Raw genomic sequence first — 25762 nt, forward strand, 5'->3', positions numbered from 1 at the left:
TGTACAACACATACTTGCATGTTATGCGTATGTGTAATGTGTATTTCTATGTGTGGGATCTGACTATCTAGTTGTCTATCCTTAGTAGCCTCTCTTACCGGGAAATGTCTCCTAGTGCTTCCACTGAGCCCTGGTAGCTTGCTACTGCTCCGGAACACTTAGGCTGGCCGGCAGGTGTCCTTCTTCGTTCCTGTGTCTCTCCCTTCGGGGAAATGTCACATGGTGTCTACCGGAGTCCTGTTAGCCTGCTACAGCCCGGTTTACCGGAGTCCTGCTAGCCCAGCTGCTACAGCCCGGATTCCCTCGCTAATAACCGCCACGTTCGTTGTTGGGTCATGTATGCCTGTCCCTGTAAGTTAGTGCCACTTTGGGTTCACGACTAGCCATGTCAGCCCAGGTTCTCTATCATATTGATGCTAGCGACACTATCATATACATGTGCCAAAAGGCACAAACGGTGCCGGGCATGGTAAGGCGACACCTGTGGGAATACCGTGCGTGAGGCCGTAAAATGATATGAGGTGTTACATGCTAGATCGATGTGACTTAGGATCGGGGTCCTGACAGCTTTGGTATCAGAGCCTGACTGCCTTTAGGATTACCAAGCCAAACTGGTCGAAGTTGAGTCTAGAAATTCTTTAGTTATGTAAGGGAATTGATTGTGGGAAGGAATGTAAGTCTCTTTTTACTCCTTATACCTCATGGCCTTCTGATCTGAGTCATCCTATCTTCCTACGGGGTTAAGGAACTAGGCTTCTCTTTCGTTTATCAGGATCACGTGTTACTACTCCATAGTCCCATAGGATTGATTGATTAGAGTCATACCCCAGTTTTTGAGTACTTCAGGTGTAACCTGTTTAGTTTGATTTCAGAACCTTGACTGGTGATGTTAAGTTGTTGTACTACTCGTTTTTAGCAGGATGTCCCATTTTGAGCATTTTACTACCGTTATGCTGCCGGAATTGCCCTAGGAGTTCGAGAGATACTAATTTCCTTATCCTATATTCTATAACCTATAGTTGATGTTGATTCCGTCCTTGGTTTCGTTTCTCAGGATGTCATCAGTTAAACGAAGTTCTGTTGCTCGTAGCCAGAACCACGGAGATGTAAGGGATGAGGAACCTCCCGACCAGCCTTCGTTGGCAGAGTTCATGTTAGAGATGGAGAGGAACAAGCGTGAGTCTAACCGCTTGTTGGCACATATTGAGGAGAAAACGGCACATCAGTTCAAGCGGTCTGCAACCATTCATGACTTCATTCGCTTGCACCCACCCACCTTCCATCATTCTATTGAGCCACTCGATGCAGATGACTGGCTCTGTAGCATCACTCATAAGCTGCATTCCGCGAACGTAGCTAAAGATGACAAGGTCACCTATGCCACATACCACCTGGAAGGTCCTGCTAGTCTTTGGTGGCAGAACTATGAGGCTACACTTCCAGCTAGCCAGATTCCTACTTGGAGGGATTTCACTGAGGCTTTTCGCGAGCATCACATTCCTCAGTCCCTCATTGATCGCAAGAGAGAAGAGTTCTGTAGTTTCACCCGGAGTAACATGGCTGTTGATGCTTACAGTAGAGAGTTCGAGAACCTCGCCCGCTATGCCACAGAAGAGGTGTCCATGGACGCCAAGAAGCAGGCTAGGTTTCGGAAGGGTCTCAACCCCAAGTTGTGTCGTGATCTCCACCTGCATCATTGTGATACATTCCAAGCTCTTGTGAACAAGGCCATTAATGCAGAGACAGCCATCTCACTTACGAGGAGTCTCGTAAGCACACCCATGAGTTGGGATCTTCTTCCACTTCGGGCTCGCAGAAGCGCCGGATTTGGGTTCCAAACTCCGCTCTTCCTTCTGGATATACACCAAGGCCATCCCATGTGGTGCCTTCCCCAGCTCAGTCATATGCTCCACTCAGGTCTACTGGTAGACCGCTTGTCAGTGCAGGTCCACGTCCAACCTCAGGGACTTGCTTCACATGCGGGAAGCCAGGATACTATGCACGTGACTGCTCTCAGACTAGTTATGTTCCACCCCAGCCTGAGAAGTCTGTTGGCTATGTCAAGCCATCAAGCAAGACGATCAGTGCCAAGCCAGCTCACACTAAACGTGGACGTGTGCATCACGTCTCAGCTAAAGACGCTCATGATGATCCGGATGTCATTCTTGGTACACTCCTTGTCAATTGTCATCCAGCATTGGTTCTGTTCGATACTGGAGCATCTCACTCCTTCATTTCTGAAGGCTATGCTCGTTTGCATGACATGTCATTTTGTGATATGCCAACTCCGCTTGAAATTCAAACCCCAGGGTCTAGATGGAAAACCACCAGAATAAGTTATGGTAATGAAATTCTTGTTAATAGACTTGTATTCCTTGCATCACTTGTAGCCCTCAAGTCCTCAGATATTAACATCATTTTGGGTATGGACTAGATGACAGCTCATCATGCCAAGATTGATTGTTACACCAGATCTGTTCAGCTTAGACACCCATCTGGCAAGATAGTCATTGTCTCCACCAGAGTTTCAAAGCGTCAGCTCTATTCTCTTAATGCCAGCTCTCTTCCAGACCTAGAAGATATCCCAGTAGTCCGTGACTTTCCGGATGTCTTTCCAGAGGAACTGCCAGGTGTTCCACCTGACAGAGGTGTAGAGTTCTTCATAGATCTTATCCCAGGAACCGCTCCAATCTCTAGGAGACCTTACAAGATGGCACCCTTAGAACTAGCCGAGCTTAAGAAACAACTTGATGAGTCCTTGCAAAAGGGTTTCATCCGTCCTAGTTCCTCTCCTTGGGCTTGCCCCGTCCTATTCGTCAAGAAGAAGGATGGTACGGACCGGGTGGTTGTAGATTATCGTCCCGTTAATTTGGTCACGATAAAGAACAAATATCCGCTCCCCAGGATCAACGACCTGTATGATCAGCTCGCTGGATCCTCAATCTTCTCCAAGATGGATTTGAGGTTAGGCTACACCAAATCAAGATCAGAAATGGGGACATTCCCAAGACAGCATTTGTCACTCGTTATGGCTAGTACGAGTACACCGTCATGTCTTTCGGTCTAACCAATGCTCCAGCTACCATCTCCCGCTGGATGAACTCGATCTTCATGGAGTACTTAGATAAGTTCGTCGTGGTTTACCTCGATGACATTCTTATTTACTCGAAGAACGAGGAAGAGCATGCCGAACATCTTAGACTTGTGTTAGAGAAACTCAAAGAGCACCGCCTTTATGCCAAGTTCTCCAAGTGTGAATTTTGGTTGCCAGAAGTTTCCTACCTAGGCCACATAATCTCTGGTAAGGGCATTGCTATCAATCCCGAGAGAGTTAAGGCCGTTCTCGATTGGACTCCACCTGAAACCGTTAAACAAGTTAGGAGTTTCCTTGGTCTAGCCAGCTATTGCCGCCGCTTTGTTGAAAACTTCTCTAAAGTAGCCAAACCCCTCACCGAACTTCTCAAGAAAGATAAAAGTTTGAGTGGTCCCCACAGTGTGAGTACAGTTTTCAGGAACTGAAAAGATGCCTGACTTCTGCTCCCATACTTGTGCCACCGGATTTCACTAAAGACTTTGTTATCTACTGTGACGCCTCACGACAGGGACTAGGTTGCATTCTTATGCAGGATCGTCATGTGATTGCCTATGCATCTCGACAGTTGCATCCACATGAGGAGAATTATCCTACACATGATCTAGAGCTTGCAGCCGTAGTCTATGCACTCAAGACCTGGCGACATTACCTCCTTGGTAAACGTTGCGAGATCTACACCGATCACCAGAGTCTCAAGTATATATTCACCCAACCAGATTTGAACCTTAGGCAAAGACGTTGGTTGGAGTTGATCTCAGATGATGATCTAGGGATTAGTTACACCCCAGGCAAAGCCAATGTCATGGCTGATGCCCTAAGTCGTAAATCCTATTGCAACAATCTCATGTTGCAGCAAGGCCAACCACTTCTCCGTGAGGAATTCTGTAAGCTTAACCTTCACATTGCTCCTCACGGATTCCTTTCTACCTTGGTGGAGAAACCTACCCTCGAGGATTAGATTATTACTGACCAGAAGTTTGATAGGGGTGTTATCCGCATCAAGAGAAACATTAAGAAGGGAGTTGGTGGATGTTTCTCTATGGATGATCGAGGTGTTGTTTTCTTTTAGAATCGCTTGGTGGTTCCCAAGAATCAACATCTTCGACAATTGATTCTTAAGGAGGCGCATGAATCTCCTCTCACAATTCATCCCGGTAGTACTAAGATGTATCAGGACCTACGCCAGAGGTTCTGGTGGACTAGGATGAAGAGAGAAATTGCTCAGTTTATTGCTAATTGTGATGTTTGTCGTCGCGTTAAGGCAGAGCATCAGAGACCTGTTGGCACCCTTCGGCCTTTAGCTATTCCTGAACGGAAATGGGATAAAGTTGGTATGGACTTCATTACCGGCTTTCCTAGGATCAAGAGAGGGAATAATGCTATCTTCATAGTCATTGATCGTCTCTCCAAAGTGGCGCACTTCCTACCTGTTCGAGAGAGTATCACTGCTAGTCAGCTCGCTGACTTATATATTTCTCGAATAGTATCACTTCATGGTGTTCCACTAGAGATCAATTCAGACCGTGGTAGTCTTTTCACTTCTCATTTCTGGGAGAGTTTCCAAAACTGCCATGGGAACCCATCTTTCCTTCAGTACCACTTTCCACCCTCAATCAAGTGGTCAGGTGGAACAGGTCAACCAAATCCTCGAAGACATGCTTAGAGCTTGCGTTATCTCATTCTGTATGGATTGGGAGAAATGTCTTCCTTTTGCCGAGCTTGCTTATAACAATAGCTATCAATCCAGCCTCAAGAAAGCCCCTTTTGAGATTCTCTATGGACGAAGATGTCGAACACCTTTGAACTGGTCAGAAACCGGTGAAAGACAATTCTTTGGACCGGACATGATCCAGGAGGTAGAAGAGCAAGTTTGCATCATTCGTGAGAACTTGAAAATAGCCCAGTCTCGTCAAAAGAGTCAGTATGATTGTCATCATAAGGATATGACTTATGAAGTTGGCGACAAAGCTTACCATCGTTTCGGTATCAAGGGCAAGTTGGCTCCTTGTTACATTGGTCCTTTTCGCATTCTCGCTAAACGAGGAGAGGTTGCCTACCAGTTGGAACTACCCCCACATCTTTCTCGAGTTCATGATGTCTTCCACATCTCTCAACTCAGGCGTTGCTTCTCGGATCCTATCCGCGGAGTGGACCACGAAAGGCTTGATCTCCAAGATAACCTCACCTATCGAGAGTACCCTATTCGCATTCTTGATCAAGTAGAGCGTGTCACTCGACGTCATAACATCAAGTTTCTCAAGGTTCAGTGATCTCATCATTCCGAGAGAGATGCTACTTGGGAGCGAGAAGATCGTCTTCGATTGGAGTACCCCACTTTCTTTCCGTCGACCCCTGGATCTCGGGACGAGATTCTTTCAAGTGGGCGCGAGTTGTCACATCCCTAGTTCTGGTATGCTCAAGACTAGCTAGTCATTTGTGCATCATGTTTAAATTCCATTTAAATTTGAAATGGGGATTTGTGAAACCCTCAGAATCATTTCAGGAAATGACCCAGATAAAAATTTCTCCAAAAAGGTCCAAGAAAATGTTCATGTTGCTCTCTGATAATATTGGACAGAGATAAAAATCAAACCAATATTTTTAGGAGCTCATAATTATTTATTTTGGACATTTGGATTAATCGAGTAATTATTTTGCCTTGGATATATATATATGTTATTGAGGAGCACTGGAATAATACCACTAGCTCCTGCAAAAATGGGAATAAGGAAATAAAATGGTTTAGTATTTTTATTAAACCAAACAAATGTCAGAAAATAGAAAAGAAAAGGAAATGGGAAAAAACCTACCTGGACTTACCTGCGGCCTGGCACTATGCAGCCTGGCCGGTCCAGTTGACCAGCCCAGCCCACCTGGCCCCCCTCCTCTGTCGTCTTCCTCCCCGACAGGAGGACGGGCGCGTGCCCGACACGCGCACACCGCTGCGCCGCACCACCTCCTCCCTCCCTGCCTGCCTGTCCTCCCTCTCGTCATTTTGGATGCCCCGCGCGACGCCACGCGCCACCCCACGCCCCGCTCACTCTCCCCCTGCTCTCTCCCTCGCTGTTCCCCACCTCACCGAACGCGCCCGCCGCCGTCAACGAGCACCACCGCGGCCACCGCCTCCCCCTCGCCCTCTCCCTGTGCTCAGAAGCTCCGCCACATCACCGGCTACCTCCCCGTCAAGCCACGCGCCTCGGGAGGCCCTGGAGAGCCGCCTCGCCGCTGTCTTCATCTCTGGTCGTCGGAGATCGTCTTTGCCGCCCTGCCGTCTTCAGCGCGTCCCCGAGCTCGCCGACAAGCCCGTCGAGTCCACCGTGAGCATCTCCCTGTTTCCCCTCTCTTCTCCCCCTCGTTCCCGCGTCGTAGCCGTCGTTTCCACCATGGCTGAAGCCATCGCTGCCGCAGCTCCTCGCTGTCGTGGCCACAGCCCCTGCAGCTCACAGCCGAGCTTGCCGTTGCACTCAGTGCACTCTGGCGAGTCGCTCGGACCCGCTCGCAGCCTCCCCAGTACCCCGCAGCCCGCTCCTGCTCGAAGCCGTGCTCCGGCCGCCGCCCCGAGCTCCGCTCCGGCGAGCTCCGGCCATCCCTCCTCCTCCTTCCTGCCCCCACTAGATGCGCGAGAGCCCGGGCTACGCCCCGGTGCTCTCAGACGCCGCCCCCGTGGCCCCCAACGGGGACGCTGCCGCGTGCTGTGGTCGCCGCCGACGACCTCGCCGGCCTGACGGGTGGGCCCCCTCGGCCAGGTGATTAGCTTAGTGCTAATCACCGCCTATCTAACCCCTGACACTGACCAGTGGGCCCCGTGCCCCCAAATCCTTTTAATTAAGCAAATAACCCCCTGTTTAACCCCGTGTCACTGATGTGTGGACCCCACATGTCAGGTTTGACCTGGAGTGACCCGTTGACCTGCTGACATCACTCAGACGTCAAGCTGACGCAATAATGATTTCTAGAATAATTTTAACTCGGGAAATTCCAGAAAATGCTTTAAACTTCAATAAATCATAGAAATTCAACCGTAGCTCAGATTGAAATAATTTATATATGAAAAATTATCAGAAAAATGCAATTTATATATGACAAACCAACTTATACCTACTGTATATGTGAAACACATTATGGCATTTTAAGAGACTTTATTTAGAGTTGCATTTGAACCCTTGGTTCAAATGGATCTCTTCCAAATAGAATGCTAGATGCATTAGCACAAACAACATCACATCTACATGCCATGTTCATGCATCATATTGTTGCATATGCTTGTGTATTGATTGCCCACACCGTTCCTTCTTGATAGGACCTGCTCCGCAATCCGTTCCAGAGTACCTGTCTAAGGAGTAGTGCCCACTCTGTTGATCTACAAGGCAAGCAAACCCCCTTGTTCATTCCGATACAATCCTACTCTCTCGCTCCTGCTCTCAGTTATTGCACAACGATTCAACTGCTATTTTGTGCTGCGGTAGTTGAACCCATTCCTCTGCATGACCTGCCATTGCCACAGTAAATAGTTGAAACCCACTACCATGTGTAGGAGTTGATTGAAGCCATTGTTGTGTTCCTACCATGCCATGCGTGCTATTGCTTAGAGTGTGTCAGGTCTGATTCATTGGGATTGAGTTAGAGTGCAGTGTTTGATGATCTGATGCTGAGAGTGTAGTGTGTGAACACGATTTGTTAAAGTTAGCGGTGAGAGGCCATGTAGGAGTACATGGTGGGTTGTCTCACTGGAACCGTCCTTAAGCATTGAGTTCTATGTACGTTGTCCAATGACTAGCTACTACCACACATTGGAATGCTTAAGTGCCCCTCTCGACTTATTAACCAACTTGATCTCTGTCCAGGAGTCACAACTAGTTTCTGGTGTTTGTAGGTAGTGCTATTTTTCTACCAAGTGGCACCCGGCAGGGTGGGCTTGGGACAGACTAGGCACACGTGGCCTGGTGTACCGAGTGGCACCCGGATGGTGGGCTCGGGAACCCTACACACATCGTTTGGGGCCATGAGCGACACCCCGGTCGGATCTCCTTTCGGATGGAACCCGAATAGGCGATAAACCTGGGCTAGAGTCTTGTGTGGTTAGTCAGGTCGTGGCCGACACCCTCGCCAGGCTTCCGCTTGAAGGTTGTCGAGATACATGACGTGTACATGGTGGTAAGTGGCGAGAGCATGTGTGAAGAAGTACACCCCTGCAGGGTTAACATGATCTATTCGAATAGCCGGGTCTGCGGTTATGGACTTCTTGGATGCTTACATGGTACATAGACAACTTGAAGTGGATACTCAAAAATTCTCAAGACAAGTGTGAGTGCGATGGATGGCCTTCTCGCCAGGAGACGGGGATGAATCCATAGTAGTGTATTGTGTGGTGATTAGTGGACTCGTGTGCGCCATATCACCTCAAAGAAGTTCTGGTAGTCGTAGAATAGGATAGCCACAGAGTCAAAGCTGGCTTGCTGCAACTATACCCCACATTACCCTCTTGATACAAGTGCATGTATGATAGGATCTGATGTAAGTCTTGCTGAGTACCTTTGTACTCATGTTGCTTTATTTATGTTTTTGCAGCGGAGACTTCGGTCTTACTAGTGTTCTCGTGGACTTCGATGAGTAGCTTGTACCTCAGCTATGATCTTGATAGGATGTTGTAGATAGTCAGGCTCTTCAGCCTTTTTCATTTGTAGGTGTCTGTACTCCGACATGTAATGCTTCCTCTTGTTGCTTGTCTGCTCTGAATGTTGGGTCATGTGACCCCTGTTTGTAATAAATGCTATGATGGCTCTTCTGAGCCTTTATCTATATGAGTTGTTGAGTTATGTTGTGATGCCATGTTGTACAACACATACTTGCATGTTATGCGTACGTGTAATGTGTATTGCTATGTGTGGGATCTGACTATCTAGTTGTTTATCCTTAGTAGCCTCTCTTACCGGGAAATGTCTCCTAGTGCTTCCACTGAGCCCTGGTAGCTTGCTACTGCTCCGGAACACTTAGGCGGGCCGGCATGTGTCCTTCTTCGTTCCTGTGTCTGTCCCTTCGGGGAAATGTCACGCGGTGTCTACCGGAGTCCTGTTAGCCTGCTACAGCCCGATTTACCGGAGTCCTGCTAGCCCAGCTGTTACAGCCCGGATTCACTCGCTGATGACCGCCACGTTCGTTGTTGGGTCATGTATGCCTGTCCCTATAAGTTAGTGCCACTTTGGGTTCACGACTAGCCATGTCAGCCCGGGTTCTCTGTCATATGGATGCTAGCGACACTATCATATACGTGTGCCAAAAGGCGCAAACGGTCCCGGGCATGGTAAGGCGACACCCGTGGGAATACCGTGCGTGAGGCCGCAAAATGATATGAGGTGTTACATTCTAGATCGATGTGACTTAGGATCGGGGTCCTGACACTCTCGACTGGGTCGGCAGGTCCTTCAGGGGATCCTCGGAAACTCATGACCTCGCGAGCTGGTTCAGGACTTGTCCTGGCTAAAGGTAAATTACAATAGCAAGCTCGCCGCAGGGCCCATAGGCTCATGGAAGCACATATTCAGCATTGGCCTTGAAAGCATAGAGATGGCAATCTTTTTACATGAGGGGCATCCCCTCACAAAATACTCTTACAACCTTTGGGGTCGTGCCCGAGCTTCTGTATGCAGGATAAACAATGGAGAAACACGGGATTAGTCAGGCATATCGCTCATCGCGTCCCCCGGGTCGCCTCCAGATGCATCGCTGGCGCCACTATCGCTGGCATCGCCATCACCATCACCGGCACCACCGTCACCATCATCGACCACGTCGCCTTCGTTAGCTGCAACTGCCACCCCGTTGTCATCGGAAGCAAAGACCCTAACAAGCGCATCCACTTTATCCTCCACCCACTGCGCCAGGTTACCCTGGATGGCCTTGAGCACCGGGGCGATGGCGACATCAATGTTAAAGTCGGGGTAGGTGTTTTGAAGATGGCTGAAGACGCGGGAAAACGCACGCCCGAGCAAGCTGCAGCTCCTCTCTTCAGCAAGCTGGTGAGCTCTCTCGGAGCGGTTTTCTAGGCATGTCACCACGTCAGTAAAGAAGCAGAGATGACTGGCGTAGTTGGTCGCATGGGGATGCGGGGTGTTCTCGTCATAGAAGTTGCCCGAGGCCACGTTGGCCCTATTCCTGAGGTCCTGGAGCATGGGGGCATGCACATGCTCCAAGGTCCGCCGTTGAAGCACTTCTTCCCTGTTCTGCTGTGCGATGGACTCGGTGTCGGCAATCCGCTGCTGTAGAGGAAGCAGCTTAGTGCGGGAGGAGGCCAGCTCGGCCTGCGCCGAGACCAGGGCGGCTACAGCGGCCTCCGTGCGCTGTTCTGCTTCAGTTAGCCTGGACCTAAGGGCGGCTGTTATGCCCGCAACCTCGGCTTCAACCAGCTTTAGCTTCAGGTCATATCTGCTCGCAAGATTTGCGCTAGCCTTGGCCACGCGGCGGTCGACCTCTTCCTAGACCCGGGCCTCGCGTGCGCCAACGGCATCCTCTGCTTGGGCAACCTGGTGCTCCCTCGTCTCCAACCGCTCAAGCTCAAGACTGCGCTCGATGGCCTCCAGCGTTAGCGCTTCCCTACGCTTTAGGACCTCCCCTCCTTGACAGGCGTCCCCCTCAGCGACGCAAGGGTGGCTTGGCGCGACTCCACCTGCTGCTCCAAGGAAGCGCTCCAGGCCTGAAGCTACTACATGCGCTTCTCCGCAATCTTGCGACGATGATCTGCTTCCCGGGCCTCCTCCAAAGCTCGCTAACAGGCCTCATGCGAGGTCGCAAGCGACGTCTCAGCCTTCGTGTTGTCAAGCTCGCGCTGGTGGCGCGCGAGGTTGATGGCCACCTTCATTTTATGCCGCTCCTCGATCAGCCGTAGGCCCTCGGCTTCAAGGCACGCGTCTACATCCGCAAGTTCTCCACCAAGCTGGCCCATCGCGTCCATCGCCTTTTGGAAGAACTCATGGCGGACGATGCTTCGTTCACGCGCAAACTTGAGCGCGTGGCTGATGTCGTCCCTCGTTGCGGGCGTCGTCGGCGGGATCCGAAGCGGTTCGCCCCCTCTCGACAGGGGGCTGGGGCTGGTGCCCCCACAATCGCTGGCCAGGCCCCGCAAGGGACCCGGACCACTGCAGGCTCGACACTTGAAGAGGAGCCCAGGACTGACGCCAACTAGCTGCCGTCCACAACCAAAGGAGGAGCCCTGGGTAGGCTGGCCACGCTCCAGGCAGGGTTGCGAACGAAAGGCAGCAAGGGCACAGGCTCAAGGTACCTTGCAGGCAGGCTTGCTTCTCCGGCTGACCCCGCGCCAGGGGCGGCGTGCAGGCTTGGGGCGCTCAAGGCTAACAATGAAGACAAGGCCAGAGGAGGCTGCTTCTTGGGAGACTCCGTGGGCTCGGTAGGAGGGATCCTGAAGAGCCACAATCAGGAAGGGAAGCAGCGATTGGGGAATTACAAGGATAAGGTACTTACCCGTCTATGGCGATGTACTTCCTATGTTTCAACGGCCGGATGGTACCACCATTGCAGCTTGAAGACTCCTTCCCCTTACGGAGCGCGGTGAAGTCCACGCGGAGCCGGCCAAGGCGTTGGACGTGGAGGCCAGCGCGGGGCACGACTGGAGAGGCACCCAGGCGGTCGACCTCAAGAGCGCCAAGCTGGGAAGAGCAATCAGGCTCTGCCTCATGCTGGCTTGCCGAGGTCTCAGGAGCTTCGGCCTCAGGAGCCGCAGACTTTACCTCCCCCTCAACGACCACCTCAAGACAAGCCTCACGGGTTCCTGAGCATGGCGACTCGGGAACCCTGAGCGATGTCGGCACCTCAACACCCGTGCCTCCGGCCTCTAGTGATGCTTGCCTCCCTACGTCCACTCTTGGGTCAAGCTCGGTGCTGGCGACAAGGAGGGGAGCCACAACAACAGGAATCTCATGAGGCCCCACAAGGCCGACCGGACGCAACCCCCATTCGTCAAAGGAAGGCATCTGCCCCGCGAACTCAACCCTGTTCAAGAAGAGATACAAGAGACAACCCCCTTGCGGCACATCGCCAGGCGAGGGGTTGCCAGTCAAGACTTCAAGCACCATCCTTCATGCTTTGAGCGAGAGCCCCGACTCCTGAAGCCTCATGTGATCCTGGTCACCGGCCAGGGCCCACATCGGCTGGGAATGGCATTGGAGAGGGGCAACGCGATGCCGAAGGAACTCATTCACCACCTGGGGCGCAGTCACACCAAGGTCCCTCAACCTCTTCAACCAGAGCCAGACGAAGGAAAGGCGAGAGGTCACGAGCTTCTCGTGGCCCCAGCCGGAGTTGGGGATGGCGGGCGACGACAGAGGCGAGAGCAGGGGGCTGAGCACTCCAACGTCCACGTACACCCACCGCATCCGAAACCCGCTCGTGGACGGCGGGAGATCAAAATCAATCCCCGAGGCGGCCGTCTCTGCCACAGCCTAGAAGCTCAAGCACCCCAAGCACTGCAAGGGGTCGGTCAGACGCAGCGAGAAGAAATGGCGCAAGAGGGCAACGAAAGGATCAATGCCCACCATGGCCTCACAAAAGAAGGCGAAGACGGTGAGAAGGGCAACAGATTGGGGGTCAAGATGCAGCATGTGAATCTGGTAATGGGAAAGCACTGCGTTGAGGAAAGCGGAGAAACGGGGAACCAGGCCGGCCACAGGGCGTCAACGAAGAACCTAACCTCAATGGCTGCCCTGTCAATGGAGGCTCGGGACACAGGCCAAGCCATCATCCCTCCCCACTAATTGAAGCTGGAAGCGAGCGCAGGGCAGACCTTGCCCATGGCCTCCCGGTTGAGCACCCGTGATCGGCCGACGGCGGGCTCGATTGTTAGGGGCGGATTGGCTGAGGACAGGGGCTTCTTCCCTTTCTCTGTGCTAGTCAGTGCCATGGCAATGGAGGGGACAGAGCTCGAGTTAGATTGGAAGCAGAGGCAAGGGCTCGAGGAAGAAAGAAGGATAGGGAACACGCCGCCTGCGAGGAGGAAATAACTGTGTAGGGTGCCGTGGCTGCCTAGCCAGGCGGATATTGGGGCAGCATGGGGAAGCGGAGACGCCCACGTCCCATTAGTCACCACGCGTCGACCAAGGCCGCGGGCTATTGGGGCCCACAGCGCTCCGCACTTGCCCTTTGACTTCACCGCTAAGCCAAGTCCGAGCGCGCCTTCGGCCCGGGGCCTACTATCGGCGTTCTGGGAGCGGGGGTCCTCAGACTTGCCTGCCTGCGGCCCACGCGTAGCTCCACCAGTGGCCCAGTATGGCCCATCTTCGTCAACCAACACTCAAGACCCTCGCGAGGGGCCGAGCCTCGCGAGGCGGACGACACAAGGCCTCCTCAGGAGCGGCCTCACCAGGCAGGCTCGCGAGGGGGCGGAGAGATCATGGCAAGGGGTACCTCGTGAGGTTCCCGTGACGCAAGCCATGACGACCAAGGCCAGGCAGGTGCCAGCGTGCGCAGTGTCCTCGTTTCCCCTTTGGTGCTAAGGGGGAAAGTGCAGGCGCGGAGTACCAAGGCATCAGGCAAAGGTTTCCATATCGGTGCAACAAGACCAAGACCAACAGGATGGCAGGAAGGAGGTCATCGTGGAGCCCAAGACGGCGTCACCACTAGCACCTTTGACAGGCGAAGACCACCTTTAGTCAGGATAGCTTCTACTAGTTTTCCCCTTTCAAATTGGCCATTGTTGGATCCCTTCCCGCTCAATATTTGGGGAGAGGACCAGGGCCTCTATAAATAGTACTAGCCACCACAGTAGAAGAGGACCGAAACCAGAACAAGTAGAACACCACCCCAACTCAAGAACACCTCTCTTCAGGAGGCTGTTCTTCCCTTGTACTATTCATCACCAGCCCAAGAGGCAATCCACCACCTCCACACTGGAGTAGGGTATTACACCACAATGGTGGCCCAAACCAGTATAAATCTTGTGTCTCTTGTGTTGTGAGTTCATCGAGCTAAGCTTAGAGATCGCGGCGAGGCTGAGAGCGAGATTCGGTAGGGGGAAATCTTCGTGCGCACCCCAGTGTTTGAACCTCAAGGGTTTTGCCGGAACCCTAAATCCGACAACTACCCCTACCTCCGTCGCCGAGCACCTCCCCACCATCGTCTTTCCCCTCTCTGCAAGCCCCCCCCCCTCTCTCTCTCTGCTTTTTCTTCCTCTGCCATGTTAATTAGCAGTAGTAGTAGATGTTAATTAGTACTAGGGTTCATACATAATGATTTTTAGTAGTAGTAGATGTTAATTAGTAGTAGTGATGGTACTAGTTAACTAGGGCAGTATGGTTAATAGTAGATATTTTTAGTTAGGGTAATAATAAATGTTAAATAGTAGATAATGTAGATGTTAACTAGTTCAGTACGGTTTAGTTTTTGAATTGAGTTTGCTTAACTAGATGTTAATTAGGGCAGTAGGGTTTAGTTTAAGAGTAAAGTTTAGTTCAGTAGTTAAGTAAACATAATCTATATTTGGTTTTTGAATTGAGTTTGAGAGAGCATGAGATTTGTGTAGATTTTCTTGAAGTATCAAACGCTAGGACATGCAAATTTGAAGTGGTCAGGATATATGCAAATTCCTCAATTGTGTTTGCACATGTTTCGATTGTGCCCAAGTGGCTTTGTTGTTTCCAGGGAATGAAGCCGAGTGGCCTATGTTTTGCCGGAATGTTGATTCATTTCCGTTCCGGCAAATTTCAGGTTCTTGATTTTTCCACTTTTTAGCAAAAGTCATGCCGAAATTTTCGGTGAATTTTGCCATGACTTGTGCTACAAACTAGGACATATCGAGTGCCTGGGATTTGTCGCACCAGGAAGGAGTCAATGTTCCTGCAAAGCATAGGCCTTTTTTATATCATTATTCATATTATTAGGTCTAGAATTAATTGACTAAATTTAATCATAGGAAACATGGCTAGCAACAATGAAGGACAGGGTTCTGGTGACTGCGACAACGTGTACCTGGCGGCAGAGGAATTTTTGAGGGAAGCCGACGATCAACAATTGATGTTGCTGGGTCCACCTATCACATCAGAGACTGAGACCGACATTGAGACCGGTGCTGAGACTGAGACCAGCGCTGAGACTGAGACCGGCATCAAGTGGCGCTGAGACTCAGACCAGCGCCAAGACTAGTGGAGCGCGGGTATAGAATCGAAAGCAAAGAGGCAACGAGTTCCTAACGAGCTCAGGACTACTAGGCTGGTGGTCACGGAGGTGGACGATGGCAATTTTGAGCCAAACACGCCCACGGAAGCGCGCGCGTGCTACGGCAATCAACTAGACTGCATCATACGGACAACCGCCACCATCAACGATGAGAAACTAAAGAAGATAGATAATATGAGGCCCTCCCTCCTAAAGAAGCTGCACCCGATATTCTTGTTCCCGGGCCAGAATGAAAAGGATTATAAAGATCCAGATAAGGACCCGACAATGAAGAAGATAAACAAACACACCATGAGCAAGTTTAGCAACGCGTTGGCCGCCTGGAAAGCAAGGGTGAAATATTGGATCGTCAACAAAAAGGAACCCTACTCCGAGATTGTAAAGGATAATCCGACAATCACGGAAGAGCACTTTGAAATATTCAAGGCGGCTTGTGAGGCCGAAGCTGACCAAAAAAAGTCAAAGTACATGAAGGGGCTTCAATAGAGGAACATTGGGTGCCACCACCTCGGAAGCCATGGTTACAGCGGGAAGAGGTCCATATGGGCCAAGGAGGACGCGGAAGCCGAGAGTCTGGGCATCCCAGACCCCTTGGCAGAGTTCACCGTCCCGTAGGAGCGTGACGTCCTCAGGGCCCGGCACCGTTGGGACCCAGTGAAGAAGGTTTTCGAGACGAACGCGGTCACGATGGAGTTCATGAGACTGCTGGTAATTTTAGTTTCTGATCAATTCGACTGCACGTTAGTCATAATTGTAAATGATCCTTGTGCCTTTTGTAGAGAGAGCAGCACATGATTGCGTTCGAAAGCAACTCGCCGTCTGAGGCATTGGCGAGGCCCAAGTGGGACACTCCATTCAACCGGGCGTTGAACATATTGAAAGGACTCCCGGTGGAGACTCAACCGTCATATGGACACGTGCACGGTGTCGGAGACGACACCACATGGAAGAAGTACTACCGTGAGAGCACGTAGGAGAGAAAGGAAACATCGACAAGAAGGTTGAGATTGCGGTTGAGAAGAAATTATCTGAGACAGTCGCAACAGCGGTAGCTGCCGCAAAATAGGTGCTTGCAGATACGTCTACTACCTTGGTTCCGGCGTTTTCAATTGGAGCAGGAAAAATCCAGAAAAAAATGCAGCGGACTTTCCCCTTGCTGACTTCTTCGGGAGCAGCCCGACTAGCGTTGCACCAGCACCTGCAGCTGCACCTGCTCCTGCACTGGCTCCCACACTAGCTCCCGCACCTGCTCCGGCACCGGACGTGCTCGGCAGTGCTTCGTCTTTGGCTCAGCTCGACGCCCTCACGGTATCTATCACACCGGCCCTCTTCAATAAATGTATAATCTCCCGTTTTCGTTGCCTTTCAGATGTCTCACGTCGCAGACTTTTCTTTGCAGGTCGACGAAACCCCATGCACCATATTGTACACCATCGGCGACCAGAAGGTGGACGTGGGGAAGGCGACGATAATGGAGCCGAAGGAACCATTGTTCCACAGCCAGCCGATCCCCTCAGACGTCTTCAAGGTTTCTATGGCTAGTATCAAACCGGGCCATAAGAATTTGGCTCCTCTGGTACTAGTGGGGGATGATGACGAGACCCCGCGGCAGCTTGGTAATTGCAAGGGTGGGTCCTATTGTGGCCAAAGAGTCTGCTTCGTCTAGAGGCGATCGGGAGCACACCCACGAGCACGCAGTTAGGTATGAACATCAACACATCACCTACCTAATTAGTGTCGGTTGTCGTGATGGGTGATAGCGGAGGGGGTGAGAAAGAGGCTCCATTGGTCGATGGTGATGTCGCCATAGATGAGGATGAGGATGACGATGACACTGAACAGTATGCCAATACTGGCGCCTACATAGGGTTTGAGCGTCATGAGTCGGTGCCTGAATTGCCGCCTCCGGAGTCTGAACGTATTATGGACAACCTTCCGGTAGCAAAGAAGTCTAGGAAGAGACCGAGGAAAGGCAACAAAGCTGCTTCTATGATCCAGCTGCCTCAGCAGCCTCGGGTTCAAGACCGTATAGATATACCCGGTGCGGCAAAATGGCATATCGCTGGTGAACCAATCCTACCTAAAGCAGCGATAGGGGCCAGATTCGGTGATCTAAGGAGACTTCATGATGATGTGTTGTGGATAGAGAAAGGCCTCCGTGCCTCGAAAAATCCAGGATACCCACTCTACGTGGTTAATGTGCCGCGGCAATTGTCGTACGTTGACACATTCTCCGCGGAGAAGTTCTTCCTTCGATTCGATTACATCTTCGACATGTTTCACTTGAAGAAGCTGGATTTTATGTTTGTCCGCCTTTATGCCTTGCACATGAACTACCTCATCGGGGTTGAGCAGATACCTTTTATCTATGTCGCTGACCCATACTTCATGCATGAGGGCTTCTTGGCAGTTGCGCAAAGCACTTTGAACACGCGAGGGACTACCTCGTCAATTTCATGCTCGCCAATAAGGACAAGGAGGCGATTCTCCTGTAAGTCATCCGCGTGGATATCCTTACTTTGATTTCAATCATTCATTTGCACGGTGGAGGCTAATTAATTTGAGGCGTACTTATTTTGCGCAGCGGCGGGCACGCCTTCCTCATTATCCTCTAACCCCGATACTCCCACGCTCTTTACTTGGACTCGTCGAAGAACATTACCAAAAAGGTTTACACCCACATCAAGTCTGTTCTTGACAGTGCTATCGTTTACTACGGCACACGGGGTGGAGAGGTGAACGACAAGAAGACAAGGGACGGCAGGCCCGCCTTCAGCCATAAGACCGACTTCTGCTGCATCCAGCAACTGAGTGATTCTCTTAATGATGGATTCTATGTCCTACACCACATGCTGGAGTACAGACGGGATCACCAGAACCTTCGCATGTCACCTAGATCTGACGATGCCCATATTCTGCAATGGGCAAAGGACTTAGGAGATATCGAGGATCATCAACTTCGAGCTGAGTTCTATCACATCCAGCGTGAACTTACCCAAATCATCATGAAGGAGGTCGTCGAAAAAACAGGGATGTTCTACGAAGAAGGACAAATGTCATGGGAAGACGTCCAAACACGCGTAGCCTCTCAGCGTCTCGACCTGAAGCCTTTCACTAAGCTCGGGGACTATCTCCCTGACATGGAAGGATGGCACAACATGTAGTGATTGTCGATATATGACAATGTGTCCATTTAGTCCATACTTTCTGTATGACAAAACTTTGAGTTATGCACGACAAAACTTTATTTGTGATGTAATTAAACCGTCCTCCTCGACTAGCAAAGATCACTCTAGTTAGGGCATTTTGGGTATGATGAACTTTGTTATTTATGCTTATGATATGTTGCTTCTATTTTTGCTAAGTCTGTCTCTTTCTGTTGCTCAACTATATATGTTGCATATCATCGACTCATGTGACGACGCAGGTGCATAGATCATCGATGGCGAAGAAGTGCTACGCCAGGAGTATACGACGAGTGGCTGGAGTGTCAGGCCCAGGTGTACCGGTTTCCGGTTTCCGAGTGACAGCCATTAGTTAGTTTAGGTTCACGCTAATGCGAGAGAGGGATACGAACTCATGTACTGCATAGTTCCGCTCTCACTCATAGTGAGAGCTCTTCTCGCGTATATCATTGTTTAGATGGATGACGTTGTAGTTGCAAGTAATTGAGACTCGTATTGCTATTTTTGAGATGATGACGAGAGACCACTTTGTGTTCGATGATGATTATGATGATGACATGATTTGATGATACTATTTGTATGTATATGCTATGATTATATTTGTATGTGTATGATATGCTAAAGATTATTGTATAAAGCCTATTCAAATACAAAACAAATATGCAAAAAAAAAAACAGAAGCTAATAAAACTAGTAGTAGCGAGGGGAATAAAGTTAGCAGTAGTGCTCCCTTACCAGTAGCGCTTCCTACTAAAAAGCGCTACAGATATTAGCAGCAACGCTCTGGTCTAAAGCTCGCTACTGCTAGCCATGTATAGCACTAGCGTGGGATGACAGACGCTACTGATACACGTTAGCTGTAGCGCCTTATCAATAGCGCATTGTCCCACGCTACTGATAGGCAAAATACCCGCGCTACTACTAAGGTTTTCCCTAGTAGTGCTTGCACGGGAACTGCTGCGCAAGCTGCTGAGAAAGGCTGTGATACCGGCCTAGCATGTCGGTCATAGCTTCCAGGTGTAGCCGTTTAGCGATGAGGTTCTCATTGGTGTTCTCCGCAATCTTTCTTAGAGATAGGACTTCAAGTCGAAGTTGAGTTGCAGAATGCCTTTCTGCTAGAACTTGGGACTGAAGAAGTCGAACTGATTCCGACAACGAATTCTGTGAGCTTGTCTGATTGCTAGTCTCAAGTAACTTGAACACTGCATCAAGACAAGACTTTGGGGTTGTCTCGCTATCTTCAAGATGTTTTGCCTTCTTTGTCGCAATATATGTTGGGTTTGTCTCACAGCCTTCAGCAGACTTGTGCATGCCATCAGGCATATCACCCTGAAACAAAGCAGAGAGATGACAGGTTTTGCACGTGTATAAACAAAGATGATAACTTTGCTGTCAATTCCATCCAATTTCGAATTAGAAAATAAAGAGTAAGTTCAAAATATCAATAGCATAATTTGGCATTGTTCATAATGCGGGGAGCTTCACCACACTATTGGATTACCATGTCAACATAACAAGCATAGATGACGGGCAAAGAAAATCATTGTAGCTATTTTGGTTAATGTGCATGGCATGTTGTTCATATCATCAGCCACATCAGTAAGATAAAACAGGGGATGACAAGGTGCAAACGTGGGCTGCTTCACCACACACTGGATTATAGATCCACAAAAACAAGCATACATATAGGGAGTATTGAGTAATGTGCATGGTATGAATAAGGAATTTGGTTTTACAAGTAAAACTTAGAACTTACGGTTCTTGTGAACATGCATTTTGATAGAAATAGCAAACTAAACAGCAGTAAACGATAGGGAGTATGAGCAAATTAAACAACAGTTGAGGATAAAGGCTTTAGAAGGACTGACTTACATTAATAATTAACACCGGCTTTATAATGCCCTTCTCCATGTCAAGGGAAGGATAACTCAAGAATTTCAGCACAGAATCTTCTTCATAAGCATTGCCTGTACTCTACATTTTGTAGAGAGTAATTATAGATATGATAATACTGGAAGGGATAGAGGATAATGAAGATAAGATGCAGATTGATGCTACATAATCAACTACCAATCCCTGGAAGTACAAGCGTTACAGGACAAAATGTACTGATAAGAGCAATGGGCTACACTTTTGCACTGGCATTGTCTGTGGATTCTACTTTTTGGTAAGATTAAATATAGATCTGATCTTTTTTAGGAAATGGTGGGCGAGGGAGATAAGATGCAGAATGCTACACAATGAACCAATCCCTCTCCCCATAATACAAGAGTGTTTTGAACACTGGTGTACTGTACAAAACGTTCTTATATTATGCGACGAAAGGTGTAGCTGTTAATGTAAGTACAGTCATAGACGACGTTCAGTCCTTACAAGAGGACTGCAGAGCTAAACCTCTTCAAAAGCATTGAGTTGATTCTAAATTTATGTAAGAGTCCATATGGATCTTATAATGTCCACCAAATGGACGATAACGAGGCTAACATGTGCAGTGATGCTACATAATCAAACAACTATGAAAGTAAGTATGGTCATACAGGGCAAGACGTACTCACAAGAGCAACGTAGTGTGCAGTATAGTTGCGAGATTCTGTGGTCCCTTGAGAATGAATATTCTTCTGCTATCAGTTTTCGTACAAGTGAGACATTAAGGCAAAGGCAGAAATGTAGTTCAAATTGTGATGTGATATCATAGACAGTACTTTACGCTGCAGCCGAGACCAATGTGTAACAAGATTATTCTAGTCACCGTCGGATAAATGTAGCACCGGAGACTTTACAGAAATTTCGTTTAGAGGCTTGCCATCGAAGTGCGCTTGCCTCAGGTAGGAACGATACTTCATTAATGAGTGCTTGAAAAGCGCAACCAACCCTTGCTCGTCTATTTTGGTCCTCGCCTATTTAAAAGAATGAAATCTTGTGTCTTCTATCAGGAGAAACATATGCAGTAATGACCATGAATAACATTAGTACATTACTTACGCATAAGTTGCGGAGGAAGACTGGAAATTGTTCTGTGTCTGCAGCATAATCTTTCCATGAAGGAAAGATGCGCACAAAGTTCCTGACAACAATATAAGCTTCATCTTCTAAACTAGGAAGAAATGGAACAGGGGTCCTATTTGCTGCAATTGGGGCTCTCTCTGGTTCAAAAAGGGATTTGGCAACTGGATTTGGTGTACTCTTTGCTGGAATGGGGGTTTTGCATCATAGAGCTGGTGCTATGTCAACTAGCATAATCATACTGTTTACTGTAGTTGGGGTCTGCTGAGTTGGGGCATCAGAAATGACCAGTGTAGTAGGGCTAGAGTCTGCTAGAGTTGGGGTGTTTTGTGGGTCAGGTGATATTGCAACTACACCTAATGGGCTATGTCGTGGAATTATCACGTCAGATGTCTTAGTGTGAGGACTTAGTCGTGGAGCCATCGCAACGAGATTAGCTTGAAGAGGTTGAACCGGACAAAGGACACGGGGAGTTTATACTGGTTCGGCCCCTTGCGGTGAAGGTAAAAGCCTACGATCTAGTTGTGGTGGAATTGATGGGGTCTCGATGAGCAGGGAGCGAATCCGCTTTACCTATCTCTCGAGTTGTTGTTTCTTGTCCCTGAACCGCTGCCGGGTCGTCCCTTTATATACACAGGTTGATTCCTGGCGGTTTACAGAATCCCGAGCCGGCTCATACATGTGTCCGACTCGGTTTCTACCTTTCCCTATCTTACAACACAAGTTACATATCTCATGGCGGTTTATGTCTATGGGCCCTAATCCGCCCTTAGGCTCTGGGCCTCTAAGTCTCTGTAGCAAAATGCCATACTCCTTGTCTTCATGGGTTTTAATACGGATGATTCATTGCGAGCATAACCCGGCCCCTCCTAGGCGGTTTATACTCAGAAGTTATATCCCCAACATTAGTTCCCAGATTGATTTGAACCTGTTCATGTCAATCTTCAACACTTAGAAAAACTCCTTCTTGAACATCCTCGTATGAACCTTGTAAACCGCCATGACGTCATCTCCATATGAACTTGGTAAACCGTCGTGACGTCATCTTACAAGATTGTAGTAAATCGCCATGATGTCACCTACTTATTAAAACATGTAAATGCTTTCTTTTTATTAATGAACCTCCGAAAACCGAGGCGACAGCTGTGTCACATATCCATTTTTTGGGTTCCTCGATTCTCGCGCCTGTCACTTATCCCTTCACCTTATAAATAGGACCTGGGGTCATTTTTTCCTTTCCCCTTCATTCCCCTTCGCCTTGTCGTCTTACTCGCGTCGCCTCAGTACTCGAGCGCAGCCGCCGCCATCGCCCTTCGCCTCTGCACCGACAACGGCCGCTGCATCAACCTGAATTTGACCAGAGAAACACGGCGCCTCTCCGCTACTCCTTCAACCTCTGTAAGTTTTCCTTCCTTCCACCTCAGATCTACCACTAGGGTTTCGGTGTTCTTCGGTGTTCTTGATGCTCATACTTGAACTTTGCTATCACATGGATCCTTTGATAAAACGCGACCTTTTTCCTATGCGGCCATAGCTAGAACCTGTTTTTCTTCATCATAGCATCTCTTTTGCCAGGAAACAGATCCCATCTGGCCTTTAGCTGTTCCGCTGGCACCACTTAGGGCTTCTAAATTTTTCTCCTTTTTAAGACTGCGGTAGATCCAAAATGATAATACCAACTTGTAAAACCTGTTTGTGCAATACTTAGGAATTTTGTCAGATCTATAACTTCCACACCATTGTAGGCGGTTTAACCTTTAGAAGATGATAACCCGCCAGGTACCATTAGCCCTCTCTTAAACCGCCAACTCAACCTCAATGTAAACAATCCGGTTTATCATGTATATATGCTTCAATTTCTTCTTCCTCTGTCCTTAGGCCGGTTTATCTGCATTAGTCATGAATCTTTAAACCGGCATTGATCCTTTTTTCCACCTTTCCATTGAAATGGCCAAAACGTTCTATGCTTGCAATTGGGTTCCTTCCCGGGTTACTGAAGAACAGTTAAATGGGCTTGTTTCCACTGGCATTTTAGCTAAGAAGGAAGTCATAAATTGGAGAGTTCCTGGTCTAGAAAATCCTCCTGAGCCCAAGGATGGAGATGTAGTTGTTTTTGCTGACCATCTGGGTCACGAGTTTAGCCCGTCCGGTTCAAAGTTCTTTCGTGATGTTCTTGCCAGCTTCCAGATCCGCCCTCAAGATATTGGGCCTAACTCCATATCCAATATTTGCAATTTCCAAGTTTTTTGTGAGGCTTACCTGCAAGAAGAACCCACTGTTCAACTGTTTAGAGATTACTTCTATTTGAACCGCGGCACCGAGTTCATAGATGGGCCTAACACTGAGCTGGGCGGGGTCTCAATCCAGAAGAGAAAAGATGTCAGCTTCCCTCATGCTAAGCATCATAGTCATCCGAAGGACTGGAATCAAACTTGGTTTTACTGCCATGATACATCTCCACCTGAAGAGAATCCTCTGTCGGGTTATCGTGCACACCGGCTTACCAGAGAACATCCAGTTCCTCAGCGACTGACTGCCAAGGAACGATCAAAATATGCCCCTCAGTTATCAAAACTCAGGGCTTCTATAGCAAACGGTCTGACTGGCGTCGACTTCGTTCGGTGCTGGGTCTCTTGGAGCATTATGCCCTTAAGCCAGCGCCCCGGTTTAATGTGTGAATACACGGGGGATTTGAATGACCCTCAGCGTCATATTGGCATCTAGCTCACCGATGACGAGGTCACTGAATCCGTCTAGAAGATGCTTGATGAACCGGTGGCGGTATGCAGCGAAGTAGGGCTTAGTCCCTTCTGTACTTCCAATAAACCACCAGCTGTAAGAATTGCCTCATTTTTGTCTTAATCCGTCCCTTCTTAAATACTTATTTATAATTTGTTGTCCATCTGTGATGGGTGATGATCCGTGTCAAGACCAGGGTTACAAAGAAGCCCGCAAAGAAAAGAACTGCCGAAGCCTCTGACTTGCCCAATGATGAAGAGCTCGATGACCCGGAATCAAAGGTAGAACTTGACTCTCTTGGTTCTTTTTTCATACACCTCATTGACAATGATTATTATCAGGATGATGCGGAAGCTAGCCACGCTGGTGATGCAGAGGTAATTGTTCTATCCTCCGACTCAAATCATGTGCCAGTACCAAAACTCCGTCGAGCAGTCCAGAAAGTAAAACATTCACACCCTCTTGCTTATTTGGATCCGCACTTTTCTTTCAAGACACAGCAGCATGAAGCTCGCCGCACAACCCGACACAGTGGTCAAGTGGTTACCTCCTCCGGTTTACCATATTCTCCGGTTCACAAATGCCGTCAAGAGGTCTCTTGTTCTTCTAATACACTTTATCCCAAGGAGGGTTACTTCCGATATCCTCTTAATCCGTCTGATTCGAATTATTAGGGAACCTCCCATTCATCCTCCGGCGAGTCATCAGCCACACAGATGCCTTCACTCAAGACCGTTCCTGGGTAAGCATACTATACTTAATTTTTATGCCTTGCGCTGGTTTATTGTACTAACCACTGCGTTTGCTCTTTTTAGTGCCAAAGCCAGACTTAGCAAGAAAGCCAAGCTATTTGATTTATCAGGTGCCACTACCTTTTCCAAATGCTTTGCTTGTGCTCCTCCACGATCAGTAATCGTCCTCTTCCTTTTGAACGTCTGATACACAAGAACAACATTTGAATGGATAAATATGTTATGACGACAGATGGAATATGTATTGAAAATGGATAGGTAGGGTGTATTCACATACACAATGTGTAAACTAAGCTAATGACAGTTCAACAAAGTAGAAGCAATGCAAAGCATCAGTTGCAAGATATGTGCGACCAATATAACCTTGGAAAGTTAGAGCAAGCACCTTGATGGGTGAATAAGATAGGGCATCTGCCTCTGACTCCTCCACTAGGGAGCTACATTGACTTAGGTCTCCCTCTAGCTCAGAATCACTGTTAGGATCATATTCTGAGCATGAATTTGTAGGTGGAGAGCGGTTGCATTGCATTGCATCCAGACTTGATTTCAGTCCCTTAATGCCATGTTTGACAGCCATGGCACTGTTCTGCTTTATTCTTTTCATGCGCGCAAGCTCATAATCATTATGATGCTGTTCAAAATCTGAGATTCATGAAAAAATAAAAAGTAGTCAGATTATCTATGGAATGCATTGCGGATTCAACTCGAAGAGTGTCTCCCTATAAACCCCTGCATATGCAAAGTTCACCCCCAACCGCGCTCACCAGACCACAATCAGAAATCCAAACCCCTTATGTCTCTATAACAGA

This window comes from Triticum aestivum, chromosome 6B (genome assembly GCF_018294505.1).
Source record: "Triticum aestivum cultivar Chinese Spring chromosome 6B, IWGSC CS RefSeq v2.1, whole genome shotgun sequence".
NCBI lineage: Eukaryota > Viridiplantae > Streptophyta > Magnoliopsida > Poales > Poaceae > Triticum > Triticum aestivum.